This window comes from Lutra lutra, chromosome 6 (assembly GCF_902655055.1).
Source record: "Lutra lutra chromosome 6, mLutLut1.2, whole genome shotgun sequence".
Taxonomy (NCBI): domain Eukaryota; kingdom Metazoa; phylum Chordata; class Mammalia; order Carnivora; family Mustelidae; genus Lutra; species Lutra lutra.
The window spans coordinates 121614931-121629318 of NC_062283.1; the positions used below are offsets into that span (position 1 = coordinate 121614931).

At 41.9% G+C, this 14388-nt stretch overlaps 1 long non-coding RNA gene across 1 annotated transcript; it reads right to left on the reverse strand.

The window, feature by feature from the left end:
- Window positions 1-3068: 3068 nt before the first annotated feature.
- On the reverse strand, window positions 3069-9848 carry LOC125103279 (uncharacterized). The gene is made up of 4 exons (XR_007128334.1): window positions 9750-9848; window positions 8521-8643; window positions 6636-6745; window positions 3069-3322 (listed from the first exon to the last, which is right to left on the reverse strand). It is a non-coding gene; the product is annotated as an uncharacterized LOC125103279 (long non-coding RNA).
- Window positions 9849-14388: the final 4540 nt, after the last annotated feature.

A 14388-nucleotide genomic window follows, 5' to 3' on the forward strand; every position in this document is an offset into this window, starting at 1 on the left:
AATTATTTTTTCTTTTTCTGTTAAAAGAGAGATTTAAAAATTGAACCTTAGGGTTAATCTTTATTATAACACTAAATGTTCAAATACAAAAAGGAATAATGCTTATGGTTTTAAAGCATATGGTACTCATCTCTGTTGTTTAGGTAGGTAAAGAAACCTACTTGAATGAATTTGGAAGGGGCATTGACAGTTTACTTGCTACATGCCGGGTACTGGCCTAAGCCCCTCTAAGGAATTATTTCAGTTAATCCTCAAAATATACCTCAGGATTATTATTATTCCCATTTTACAGATGAGAAAACTAAGTCTTGGAAGTATTTAGTAACTTGCACAAAGTCCTACCACTAACACTGACTAGAATCAAGATTAGAATCTAAGCAATCTGATTCCAGAGCCTACACTCTTAACCACTAGACAGTTTACCTGCAAGAATAAAGAAAGTGTTCTGAGGCACCAGCTTCCAGGCTTCTAAAAAAAATGGTGGCCAAGGGGCACCTGGGTGCCTCAGTTAGTTAAGCACCTGATTCTTGGTTTCAGCTCAGGTCATGATCTCATGTATCTAAGACCCGGCCCCACATTGGGCTCTGCACTCAGCGGGGAGTCTCCTTCTCCCTCCTTCTGTGCCCCTCCATGCTTGTTCTCTCTCTCTCGCTCTTTCTCTCTCTCTCTCTCTCTCTCTCTCTCTCTATCAAATACATAATAAGTCTTTTAAAAATGGTGGCCAAGCCTTTTAGTTGTGAGACAGCAGGCCCTTTGACCCAATCAAATGAGCCTTTGCTGTTGGCCAGAACTCCCTCCAATCTCCCCCCAACACCCAGCATGTGTTCTGGCTCATGGACACAAGTCCTGCTCCTTCTTCACCATCCAGTCTTGCTCTGAGTCTACATCCAGGTTTTACTAATGGTTGTTAAAATTAGACAGGTAGGGCCACGGCATAACAGCTCTCAGGGAGGGCATTGCAAGCCATACAGAGAAGCTTATCACCCTCAAAGTCTGCATCACAAGGATTGCTTTGTAAACTGTGTGATCAGATGCAGAGGTGGAAATAATAAACTCTTCACAATAATTTACTTGTCTCCAACCTAAGTCAATGAGAACCCTATCATGTTACCTCCACCAGAGCAATGAGCCATCAGTCTACACTTGGAAATAATAGTATCTTTCATTTGTGATGAGCTTTGAAGGTTACAAAGGGCTTTCACATCTACTTAATTGTCACAAAAACTCTGAACTTATTCCCACTGTTCCTATTTACAGATGAGTATGTTGTAGTTCAGAGAGATAAAGTACTTTGGCTCAAAGTCATACATAAATTGTAGACATGACACCTAAAACCCAAGTTTTCCATCTCAAAATCTGGTGTGCATTTCTAGTATGATGTCACTTAAGGCAGAATTTCACCTGTATTTATTTTCATTCCTGGGGGTAGATGTTCATAATGGTGTATGTACCACATACTTTCTCATGTGCTCTGACTTTTAAGTAGATAATAACCACCCAATCAACCTAGATGACTTGAGTCTTAGATAATCCCTTCTGTCTATAGGAGTCATCTGTCATCATCTAAATAACTTTAACATGATTCTTGACATTTATAATCAGGGTTCAGAAAAATCTGAAGTAATAGACAACTTTTAAGAAATGGAATAACAGCTAGTTTCGCGTTACTGTAGACACAATACTGGATTAAGAGAGAGCAACATGAGTCCCCAAGAGTGAACATTTGGGCAAGTCAATGCCTTTCCCATTTGAAATCTAAGGGTGTTGGATTAGCATTAGATCATCTCTTAAACTCTCATGTGTTACAAGTCTGTTCATTTCAGCTGAGATCTAAAGGAAACCAACAAATGTAGAAGCAACAGGAGGCCAGCAAGAATTATGTTGGCTTCTAGAATTCCCCTGAACCACCACCCTCAGGTCTCAGGTCACAAGAAGATAAACGCTGGGAAGAATTTGGAGAGCTCGTAGAGCTGGGTTGGAGGCATCCCTGCAGAGTCTCTCCTAAGCCAGGTGGGCAGAGCCCCTCCCCATAGGCTTCCAGGGTCAACATCCTTCTCAGAAACAGCTTTCTACTAGCCGTGAGTTCTTCCTTGTCTCCCTCCTCAATCACACACCTCATCTGTGCCCTTTTCCTTTTCTTCCAGTTTCTGTGGTTGAAAAATCTTGGATGACCACCAGTGGTATAATAGCAAAACACAAGAAGCTGTTTGGCCAAGAATAGGACGCAAACTTAAGAGACTACTCAGGGAACCTTTCCCTTAAACAGTGGAAGAAATTCTGGTTGAGTTCCAGCATCCATTCTGCCTTTCCCAGACGAATACCAATGTGGTTTAGGAGCTTATCAAGGGCAGGTTCTGAGACACATAAGCCAAGGGTGGGATTGTGGTATTTTTCTGATCGCTCTTGCCAGTAACTGGTTTAAAAATCCAGGTTTGGGCTAATCCGCATAAGGCCTTAGTCTGATAGCAGCAAATGATTTTTTCAGGGATTGACCCTTCCAAGTAATCTCTGGGACCTCTTTCCTACTACATCATCCTTGCTCATTCAAGTCCAGCCATACTGACCTCCTTGTTTTTTGAACATGCCTGAGGGTCTTTGTATGAGCTGCTCCCTGTAACTGGAGTGATTCTCTCCACACACTCCAAAGCTAACTCCTTGATCTCCCTCAATATTTAGCTCAAATGTCACCCTCTCAATGAAACCCACTCTGTCCATCTTTTTTTTTAAGATGTTATTTATTTATTTGACAGAGAGAGAGAGAGAGAGAGATCACAAGTAGGCAGAAAGGCAGGCAGAGAGAGAGAGAGGGAGAAGCAGGCTCCCAGCCAAGGAGAGAGCCCGATGTGGGGCTCGATCTCAGGACCCTGAGATCATGACCTGAGCTGAAGGCAGAGGCTTAACCCACTGAGCCACCCAGGCACCGCCCCCCCACTCTCTCCATCTTATTTGAAATTGCAATCCATTCCTTTATCACCCCAAATTTCTTTGTTTTCCTATTTCCACCCTCCATAAGATTTTTTAAACATTCTACAGAGTGTAATTATTTACTACATTTATTGTTGCATATTTTCACTCACTCCTTAAAGTACATGGTAAGGATCTTTAATTTGTTCACTGCTTCACCACAAGAGCTTACTCCAGTGCCTGCTGGGTTCAGCACTCAATACCTTCTCTTTATTGCATGTTCTTGACATGGCGACCTCACCATCTTCCTTTCTCCTGCCTCCTTTCCAGGGTACGCACGATGAAGAGATGCAACTTTGGTAGTGATAAAGGGTTAGGGCACTCAATGCCTGGGCAAGAGTAATGATGAAGCTTTTCCCTAAGGGGGAGAAATGAACCTCAGGTCTTCCATAGCATTTGGATTTTCAAGCTTTCAAAAATGCTACATCAGCATGGGCTGGAAACAGCACAGAATATCTCTATTTGGTCTAAAAATAAAAGAAATTTTAAGAAGTCCACTGTGATAAAATTAAAATATGGAACCCAAGGGTCTTCCGAAGTGCTACCTGGAGGTTTGCTGTGGAAATTCTATGAGCTATTGTTCTGTGAGCTTTAGTATAGTCGTAAAAACAGTGGGTCTTTGCAAGTGGTTGCTTTTCTCTCCCTGAAAGAGCTATAGGTGGAATTTAGGTGTACTGTTTAGAAAACAAGAACTTTAGAGAAGTAGATGCATTTGGGGGTCTATACAGTTTCCACGAAGATCTCTGTATGGAACATCTGCATGTGTCTGAAGTTGAGTGCCATCTAGGAAGACCAGAACCTCAGTCTTACAAAAATGGCTCACGGGCCCCAATGGTAAGTGGCTGACACCATTCCTGAGGGTATAGACCTCTTGTGTGGTGATCTGAGGCCTCCCCCAGGCTGACTAAGTGAGGGAGACAGCAAGGCATGCATCAGGACCACAGGACCTGACACTGTAGCCCAGTCAGATGGTATTTTCACCTTTTCTGGCAGAATCTCATGAGCCCATCTCCTTAGGCAATTTTAGATCAATTTAAGGCAGGAAAAAAATGTATTCATGGAACACTACATCAGAAACTAATGATGTACTGTATGGTGACTAACATAACATAATATAAATTTTAAAAATTAAATTAAATTAAAAAAAGAAAAAATGGTACTCACATTGATAACATATTCCTACTCCACAACCCTGAATATCTGAAGTGATACCATTTAAAACAGTACCCTAAGAGAGATGATTAGGAAATATTTCACAAAGAAGAGGCAGCAATAATTTTTCAATTCAAAAATATAAATTAGGAGGTGATATCTCTAGTTTCACAAGGAAAAGGAATCCCTCTTACTCAGCAGACTACAGATTTATTTTGTGCATTTCTCACAGAGCTGTCCTTTGAACAATTTCCCTTGTATCTCAAGAAATGAAGACCTATCTTAAAAAAGTCAACCCGGAAATTATTGGAATTGCTCTCTTTCCCACTAGAACACATATTCGAAAGAATACCTAAAAATACTCTGCTACTGTTTTTCTCTGTCTCTTCCATTCTGTAAGCTCAAACAGCTAATCACCCTCAGAGCTCATGTCCCAAGATTCCCTATGAAGAATTTCAATATCTTTCACAAAGCTCTTGTGCTATTTTTTTCTTGTGATATTAATTAATCCAATAAAATATCTTAGCAAAACAACTTATGCTTTCACAGAGTCCTCTACCTTAAATATAATTAGCTCCTCAACTGAGACACAAACTTTACACCCAATCTTGGGTTCAAGCATCAGCCATCCACCCTTTAAAGAATACATAATCTCTCTTCTTATTGCTGGTCTATATCCACGGGCCAATTATTTTACCATGCTCACCTTAATCCCTTCCAGGCTCTGATCAGTCACATAATTGTCTATTACTTTCCATTTCCCCAGTCTTGTGTCAGTTCTAGAGTCAAAAATCATGGCTCTGATGTGCCATTTTTAGCCGAGATGCCCACTCTACTTTGAAGGTTATGGTGATTCCCAGAAGCCGACAGACTCAAAGTCATGCATTGAACCTTCTTGATACCCAAAGTTAGAAAATAACTATATCAAAGGCTCTTAACCCAAAGTCCCACATGTGGGCTTTAGGAGAACATGGGAGCCCCATAATTACACAAAAATTATGTTTATGGTTCTATGTTTGCATTTCTTCTGGGGAACGAGCACTTAAACTTCATCAATTTTTCAAAGTAGTTGATGACACCCCCAAGAATAAGAATCCCTGGAATAAAAAGCTTTGACTCTTCTGATACATGAGGAAAAAGAATGTGGATCAAAATCACCAAAGAACCTGGTCCTCCCAGATGAGACTAGATTTGCTGAAGGAAGAACAATTTAGGCAGTTTCTGAAAATAGACAAAAATGCCTATTGGACAATAAAATATTGTTAAAGATGGTATAGTTTAAATAAACCCCAGGTCCCAATGACCACCGTGAGCAGGGCCTGAGATGGGCTTTGAGATGGAAAACCCTATAACCCTCAGTCTCATTTGCCATTGTAGATCCTGGGACAGTCTCTTCCATCCTCTTTCATTTACAAGAAAAAACTTTTGCTCTGATGGAGCAGAACAAATAAATCCAAGTCTACATATGCAAAGGACGTCCTCCCTGGCTTCTCTCGCAAACTATGGACCATTTCCCCCCATGGGTTTAGATATCATAGCATTTTGTCCACAAGTCAGAGACAACCAGGTCTACCAGTTTCACTTGCCATGTTTGGAAAATTCCATCAGCAGCACCAGTATCACAAACCAATGGCAGTACTACTGAATGCAGGTCTCTGTGCTAAGTGCTTTATATGCATTACCTCCTTTAATCATGAAACAGTCCTAGAAGTAAGTATTCCTATCAATTCCATTTCACAGATGGGAAAACTGATGTTAAGAAACGCAAATTTGTGCATCAAGGTTCACCCAGCTTTGTATGACAAAGCTGGAATTTAATCCCAGGTCTGCTTGACCCCAAAGCCTGTGTTCTAAACCATTACTCTATAGGGCCACCGTATACAGACAACTAAACTGGAATAGAGTCCCCTCACGTTGCAAAGCAATTTTTCCAAAGTATAAATTTCACAGGTGTGCTGCAAAAGATGCTACCGTGATCAATACTTGAAAATGCAAATGCAATCATTATATTATGTTCACCTCAGAACACAAAAGCTTGATTGCATAAAAATGCTGCTTTTATTAGTAAACAGGAGAAGGTTGAAACAGTCTTGCAATTTCTGTATTGCTTTATCACTACTAGTTTAGAGTATGAAAATTTGATCAAAGCACCTTCTTAAGAACTCAGTTTCATTTATATTTTCAGTCCCCAAATATAAATACGGCTGTGGCAATATCAGGGACATTAAGGACACTTGTATAAAAATGGAATTGAATGTTGCATTGTAATCCTCTTTTTCACCAGCAGAATTTGGGGGAAAAATAATATACTTAAGTGACTTTGGAAGCCATAGCTCAGCAAAATGTCATAAAACAAAATATCTCAATCTGATATGTGATATCAAGTATTCAGGAATTATATTTTCAATAAAAGCATATCTCTTGGGTTTACTGCACCAAAACAAGAAGAGATACAAGATTATAATTTTATGATGTATGACACTTAGAGGAAAAAAAAAAGATAATTTTTTTTCACTTACTCTGTATTGTCAAAGCAAATCATCTCCCCAGCTGCAATTCTCTTGTTTGTGAGGTAAGAGGTTGGAAAGGGAAGATGCCTCTAGTCCCAGTGAGGGTCTTCCATGTTTGACTGGCAAGGAGAGAAAAGATAGTAGTTGTAGCAACTCTCCTCACCATTGTCTAGGTAGAAAAATTCCCCAAACTTCTCTCTCAAAGAATCTAAGGTTTGACTCCAGAAAGAATTCAAAAATCGGACTCCCGGGCTCTACAGGGCATGACAGCCGCCCGGCCCAGGGGAACCTCGGCCTCCTCGATGGTCATTCTCAACCTTGGCCACCAATACTGGGAACCAAGCAAAGAATCTGCAACTCAGCACGAGAAGCATTTGGAAGGAATTTTCTGAGAGCTGTTATAAATCAGGGACCATGATAATCAGATGCAGACACATCAGTCAGGAAAAGAGCTTTGAAAACTCTCGTGCATTTGGCGGTTTCTAATTTAGAAGCAGACTCTGCCATCGACTGCTGGTGTGTTCGCCTGATCTGTGGCACTACTCACTCTAACCTGGCCCACTGGGAAATTACTATCACCTTGGCTCAGAAATCAGTTAAAACCATGGAACTCGCCATATGGTGTGAATCGGGCTTTGTCAGGAGGTACAGCATGAGCACCCTTCCGAGGCTGTACCCACTGACAGGCCAGGGGCCCGTTGAGTCACAGCTGGTGAGGGAAGCACGCTGCTAACCGGTAGGCTATGGATGGCATTTCTGAAAAGGTCTCCTCTCTTAATTTTTACGAGACCTAAATTTCTTCAAAAACCTAGGAACAGAGTTATCTTCAGATACGCTTTCATTTGTGCTCCTTAGGGAAAAGAAAAGAAAAAAAAAAGCAATTTATCTTATATTTTAAGATTAAAAGTTGCCCAAAATTCACAGGTGAAGGAAGGATTCTGTTGACTCATAGTATCAACCAAAGAATGTCACCTTTCATGAATTACAGATTTTGTACAGTATTCTTCATCTTAGCTGCCCACCTGAAGTGGCAGGGGCTTAAAAAGAAGTTTCTTTCTAGCGTAAGCTTTCTTTCTTTCCTTCTTTCTTCTTCTTTTTTTTTAAATGATGGAATGCTTTTACCATACATATCTTTTTCTTGGACTTGACTTTTCTTAAAAACAATTTTACAGGTACGTGGGTGGCTCAGTCAGTTAATCATCTGCTCTCAGTGGGGGTCCTGATCTCAGAGTCCTGGGATCAAGCCCCACATCAGGCTCCCTGTTCAGTGGGGAATCTGCTTCTCCCTCTGCCTCTGACCCTCCCCCTCCTCTCCTGCTCCATCTCTTTTTACCTCTCAAATAAATAAAATCTTAAAAAAAAAATAAAAACAATTTAACATCTCTGGAATTTATATGTTTCTTAAAATTTACAAGATATCTTAATTTAATTAATGTTTCTTTTTTCTTAGTTTCAGTCAAATATGGTATTTCCATGGCAATTTACCTAATCTAAATGCCCATGTATCCCTAAACTTCCTTCCTTCTAAATACGCCCAGAGCTATTTTGAGATAAGCCAAAGACATGAAGCAGAGACCTCTTATATCTGTGTCTGAAGCTGTCCCTGCTCTGCTTTCCCCCAAAACTCTGCTCTTTGCCTGGAGTCCTGGGCAGTGACAGACCCCCGTAGTAGCCCAGACTTCTCACTCCAGGCTGAAGATGACCGGTTCTTACCATGACATCTACCACCAATAACATCCTCCCCAGGCTACCTTCTTCTCAGTATTTTGTATCCATCTCTCCAGAGACATTTGCTAATGGGAAATAAAGCAAATTGTGTAAAAACTAAAAAGACAGAGGGATAGGCTTATATATGGGAAGACCTGGCGAAGGAGTCTTCAAATTCAGACTATACCTTAAAATACCCAGGCCCTGGGGTCTTGCATATCAGTCATAGCTTCTGAGATTTTCCCTGGCATTGGGGACACTGTAAAGGATGATATCATGGCCCCACAGTGGAGTAGGGTTGACCTAGTACCTGCACAATAAAATAAAATAGGAAAGTAAAACAAAACTAAATTAAATCAAAGCAAAAATTCCTTCTTAATTGTCCCAATCAGAGGATACAAACTGACGGCCCCCGGGTTTGTTTGTTTTTTTTATAGCTACTTCTATGTGTATTTGGCTCTGTTGTCTGCTACCTGGTATTTTAAAAGACAAATAAGGCATTTTTTATTCTGTACCACAAGCTGCTTAAGCAGTACCACTCGAAGTAACATGGAAGTCAGGGGTAGAGAAGGTGACTGGGGAGAAGACTACTGATAAAAATGCTCTTGTGTTGGGGCACCTGGGTGGCTCATTCAGTTAAGCATCTGCCTTCAATGCAGGTCATGATCCTGGGGTCCTGGGATTGAACCCGCCTAGGCTTCTCCCTCTCCCTCTGCTGCTCACCTTGCTTGTGCTCTGTGTCAAATAAATAAATAAAAACAAATTTTTAATGCTGTTGTGTTGATAAACTAGTAGGACATCCCATGGGTCGGGCAGGAAGTGAAACTGAGCTGTGAAACCAAAAGCAGAGCAGGTGGACGGTCTAGATGAAGTGTCTGGCAGGTGTCATCTCTGGGGACAGCAGTGGGACTCTGGGAGTCTGGGGACCCAGACCAGAGAGCCATCCACTAGTGTGCTGTTCCAGCCTGGGGGACAATGAGACTGAAGAGGCAGAACACGTGGAGAGACAGGAAGAGGATCAAATATAGAGTTGCTGAGGGGGGACAGCCACATTTGGGGGATCTGAAGTGGACCAGAAATTAGGGAGAGGGACCGAGGCGCAATGAGGGTTGGAAATAGGAGGGCGTCCCATGGTGAAACCCGAGGTAAGTGATCAGACACTGTGAGAGGTCGCGAGAGAAATGTGGAGTCTGATGGTGACAGGGTCACAAGTGAAGCCTGAGAGGGGAACGGCTGGAAAGAAGTCAGATGCGAACATCAGCAAGTAGACGGCTCCTGAAGACAGAACATGAAGCCTTCGTTTCAGAAAACCAGATGGCCCAGAAAAGTCACAGAGAGCACACACTACCTTGTAACACACTCGCTAGCCAAGAATCCCAACTGTTGCATATTTAGTAAAATAAAAGGTACACTGACTTTGTTCCGAGACATCTGAGGAACTTCCCAGCTATTTCAAAATCACCCCTTCTCCCACCAACTTCATCAGTTCCCCACTTGGGCGACAATTATTTGCTGTGGTCAGGATCAGGGCTTAAAAATCGACCTTTGTCTAAGGTCAACACCAGCACTGTGGTTCTGGCTTCCTCCTTGCCACTCAGCAGCGGCCCTTCTAGAATTTACTGAAAACAATTCCTCTGCCAGGAAAATGTGCCAGTGCTCTATTTATTGATTTCAGAAAGCTGTGACAAGCAACCGTGATGCAGAACATAGTATTATGACCCAAATCGCTCAATGGACTTAGGTCAACACTGGGAAATCATCAGAATCACGGTGGTTCGAGGGCTCGCCAAATCCACCTTTGAGTGGATTTTTTTGGAGATTTACTGAACTTCGAGCTTAATCTCACGTTCACTGTATTCTACATATATAACCAATCTTGTCCATGTGCTCTGTGTAATGTCACATTACGATCAGCTCGAGGAGCGTTCAGCTGATACCATGCCCCCCTGATGCCAGAAATCTGTATGTATCAGACTAGTCCTCTGCTATCTGTGTTGTATTTCATCACGCTGTGTTTTACCCTTACAGGAGTAGCAATCCACAGTTAAATCACAGAAAAGAGGATATAAAGTTGTCGGCAGGGGAGGCAAGATGGCCATGCTGGCCCAGACAGTCCTTTCCCTCCACACGTCTCCCTGTCCTGAGTCCCGTGCCTCGGGACTTTGGTCTGTGCACCCGGCCTTCATCGAGCTTCAGCAAGCTGAGCTCATGCTGGTTGAGCTGGAGAAAATGATCAAGGAGATGCTGACTTATTAAGTGGCCATGAGAAGCCTAACTTCACAGCGGATCAGGAATTCCGCACGGCTTTTCAGCACCTTCTGCGGTGGCAAAATCCTCCTGGGCAAGGAGAGCAGGAAACGGGGTCCCAGGGAGACCTGACCTTCCCGTCTTCTCTGCCGCTCACTGGCTGCGGGATCCTGCTCTGTGAACCTCTCTGTGCTGCGGGGTCCAGAGGGGGGCAGTCAGCCCAGCGATAGTGTTCTTTGGTGAGGCTGTCGCGAGACTTAAGTGAACAAATTCATGTAAAATGTTTATCACAATGATAAGTAAATGCGGAATGAGGATTTACTACGATTATTGTGTGGGAGGATGAATCACGACCAGATTATTTGGTGGCCAGGGAATCAGAGGAACAGTGGTTTGATGAAGATCTTACTCCATTAGTATTTGCTTCTGGGCTATTTGTCATGCAGAGAGAGAACCTCCTCTCCCCAGAGCTGTAAAATTATTCTCCTATATTTTTATCTAGTATTTTATGGTTTTATTTTCCATGTGTAAATCTTTGCTCCCTTTCAAATATATTTTATTTAAGGAGTTAGCTTTATTTTGTTCCTTAAATGGTTATTCAGCCATCCCATTTCATTATATTTTATTTTTTCTATTTTCTCTCTTGAAGGATGAGTTTCTGGGAGTGGAGGCTTACTTTCACACCATATTTGCTCATCGCTGGTATGAATTCTTTCTGAGGAATTCTATCTTTGTAACTTTTAAGTGATACACATATGGCTATAGTTTGGGGTCACTTTGCAGATCAATAGAGGGAAATTTCCTCAGAAAGGCAGAGAGCTTTACATTGGGGTCTCTTTCTAGTTGGTGACTATTCGCTCAGCACAGACCCTCCCACGTTGCCCTCCTCACCTGATGGGGGGACTCACTGCAGTAGGTGGCTTCTTGGTCCCACAAAAGGAGGAAAGGGCCAGGAGCCAAACACCTGAAAAATCAGGAAAAATTATTTAATCTTTGAACCTTCGTGTTTTCACTTACAGAATGAGTAAAATAATACTTGTCATTCTCCTCTTAAGACTGTGTAAGGATAAACTCATATCACAGAAATGGGGCACCTGGTGGCTCAGTTGGTTGAGTGACCGCCTTCGGCTTAGGTCATGATCCTAGAGTCCTGGGATCAAGTCCCACATTGGGCTCTCTGCTTGGCAGGGAGTCTGCTTCTCCCTCTGACCCTCCCCTTATCATGCTCTCTTTTTCTCTCTTAAATAAATAAAATCTTTAAAAAAGAAAAAAGAAATGCCTGTGCTTTGAGAAAGCAGCCACGTTCTCCACCATATGGGCTGTTGTGGACAGTGTGAAGCTGAAGGGACAGACCTTTGACCCAACAAAGGGAGGTACCTCTTGATCACCTCAAAGGGAACCCTAAGAGTTGTGGGGAAAGAAATCTACCTGGGAAATCAAGGATTACATTTGGAAAATTGGAAACAATTCTGGTATAATTAGGGACTTTACACAATATATGGTTGACGGTACCAATATCTCCTGATTGGAAATGCCTACAGCTGTTGGGTTCTGCAGTCCTGGTGTGGGAAGGTGCTACTGTGGAGTAATGGCTGATAACAGAAAATGCTTGCAGGTTCAACAGAGCCAGGGTAACTTCAAATCACGTCTTCACATCTCATTCCTACAATCGATTACCCCCTCTCCGACTCACACACATGACTAACACATTCACTCATCATTCCACTCCTAATCTGTAGGTATGTCTTCTCTGACATTTTAGGAGGGAAGCCGTGGTAGCACACACTGTGGTCTGTATGAATGGTGCGCTCTGGGGTTGTAGGGCCTTCCCAGCCTTCTGCAGCAGTGCTGTCTGGGGGAGGGAGGGTATAGTTAAGAAAATAGCTTTAATAAGGTATGAGCATTTCCCTAGGTGAGTCTGCAAACTTTTAATTCACAGAACAGCAGGCTGTTTGAGAATCAAGAGCACTCCAACAGGGACTGGACCTACAGCAGCAAAGCAAGCTAGATCATGCTCCAAATCATCCGTCCAATTAGCTGCAATTGTTTTAAAACCTTTGCAGTGCTGGCAAATGGCGTTCTAGAGCATAGATCTGCAAGTTTTCCTTGCTCCGTGAAAGGTCATACTGTAAATATTTTTTTGTTTTGCAGACCACATGAAGTCTCTGCCACGACTACTCCACTCTTCCACTGCAGCACAAAAGCACTCAGATATCATATGTAACGTGAGGGACAACATGGCTGTGTTCCAATAGAATTTATTTGTGGTTTGAATTTAAAATTTATAAAATTTATAAAATTTGAATTTTATGTAATATTACCTATCACACACACACACACAGACACACGCGCACACACACACACACACACATAAGCTTTTGATTCTTTTTTCAACCATTTAACAATGTAATACCATTCTTAGCTTGATGACAGGCAAATACATGAACAGGTGGTGGGTTGGATTTGACCCACAGGATATATTTCGTGGATGCCTGCTTTAGGTCCCTCACTGGAGGGTCACTCCAGAGGGACCAGTGGGGGCCACTGCGGGTTCTGGACTGTAACACTCTGGCCCAGTTGGGCCCCTTTGAGGACACTGAATCAACCTTGATCTGAAAGTGACCAGCCTAAGAGAAAGGGGAGAGTTTGTTACAAAGCACTCTTTATAGTTCTCTGAGAGTCAAGATAACCACTGGATTCTCTAACTTACCCTTGTCAATGTTGGTGACATCAAAAAGCTAGAAAAGGTGCCTGCTGGTTTCTGGAAATGCTCTGACAAGTCTTTAAGGCCCTCTCACTTGGATTATTATAGTCAAGATGAAAGTCATAGTTTCAACCCTGAGATGGCTCCTTCTTTCCGGGGAGAGCCCCATATACATAGCATGTTGCAGCTTAGAGAACATTCTCCCATTGAATACAAAAGACCTTGAGATTCCTTGTTTTTATTTGTTTATTCTTGGGTTTGGGTTTGTTGATGTTGTTGTATATTTTTAGGAGATACTAAAAAAAGATAAAAGAAAAAAATCTTAACTTTCTACCACCTGCTACTGAATTAAGCGCTGGTATGAAAATGTAATATTCTGTGTGGTTTGTTTGATCACACGGTTCTCTGATGCCATATCTAATTTTTCCAGCCTGACCTTTCCTAAAATTCTGCTGGCTCTTTCATTGGGATTTAAGTGAAAGGGCAAAGCGTCTTGCATAAATATAGAAACAGAGTAGGAATTGTATAAAATCCACTGAAGCAAAAGAAACTCAGGGCAATTAATGGCATTCGTTGAATCTACTTGCTTTCAGGGAACTTACTATCCTGCACCATACAGAAAACCTCTGGGTAATGCGCTATTTATCATTTATGGAAGAAAAGAGGGCTGTAAAAAAAAAAAAAAAATCCAAGGGAACAAGTATGTCCGTGTACTGAAATCAAACATTGACCAGACTACCCTTTTTGAGCTATTTCAAGAGTAAAGATCTGGATTGTTAGTAGGGACATGTGCGTGTGACCCAACCCCTCCTCCATGAAATATCCTTCCCTATCAAAAACAACCCCTCCCTACCCCCATATACAAATAAGAGTCCTATGTTTTTAACCTCTAAAATAATATGAAACATGCTTAGGAATTTTCATAGTTATTTAAGTCTAGATTAGAGTCAGCTCCAAAGAACAGTAGGACCAACCCTCAAACCCAGACTGGTGTGCCTGGGCCTCTCTTCTCACTTGAAGTTCCCAGTGACCTTGTCTTTTTTCCCTTTCTCTATTTTTTGTTTCCTTTTATTTTTTAAAGTTAGCTGATTTTGAAAAAAATTG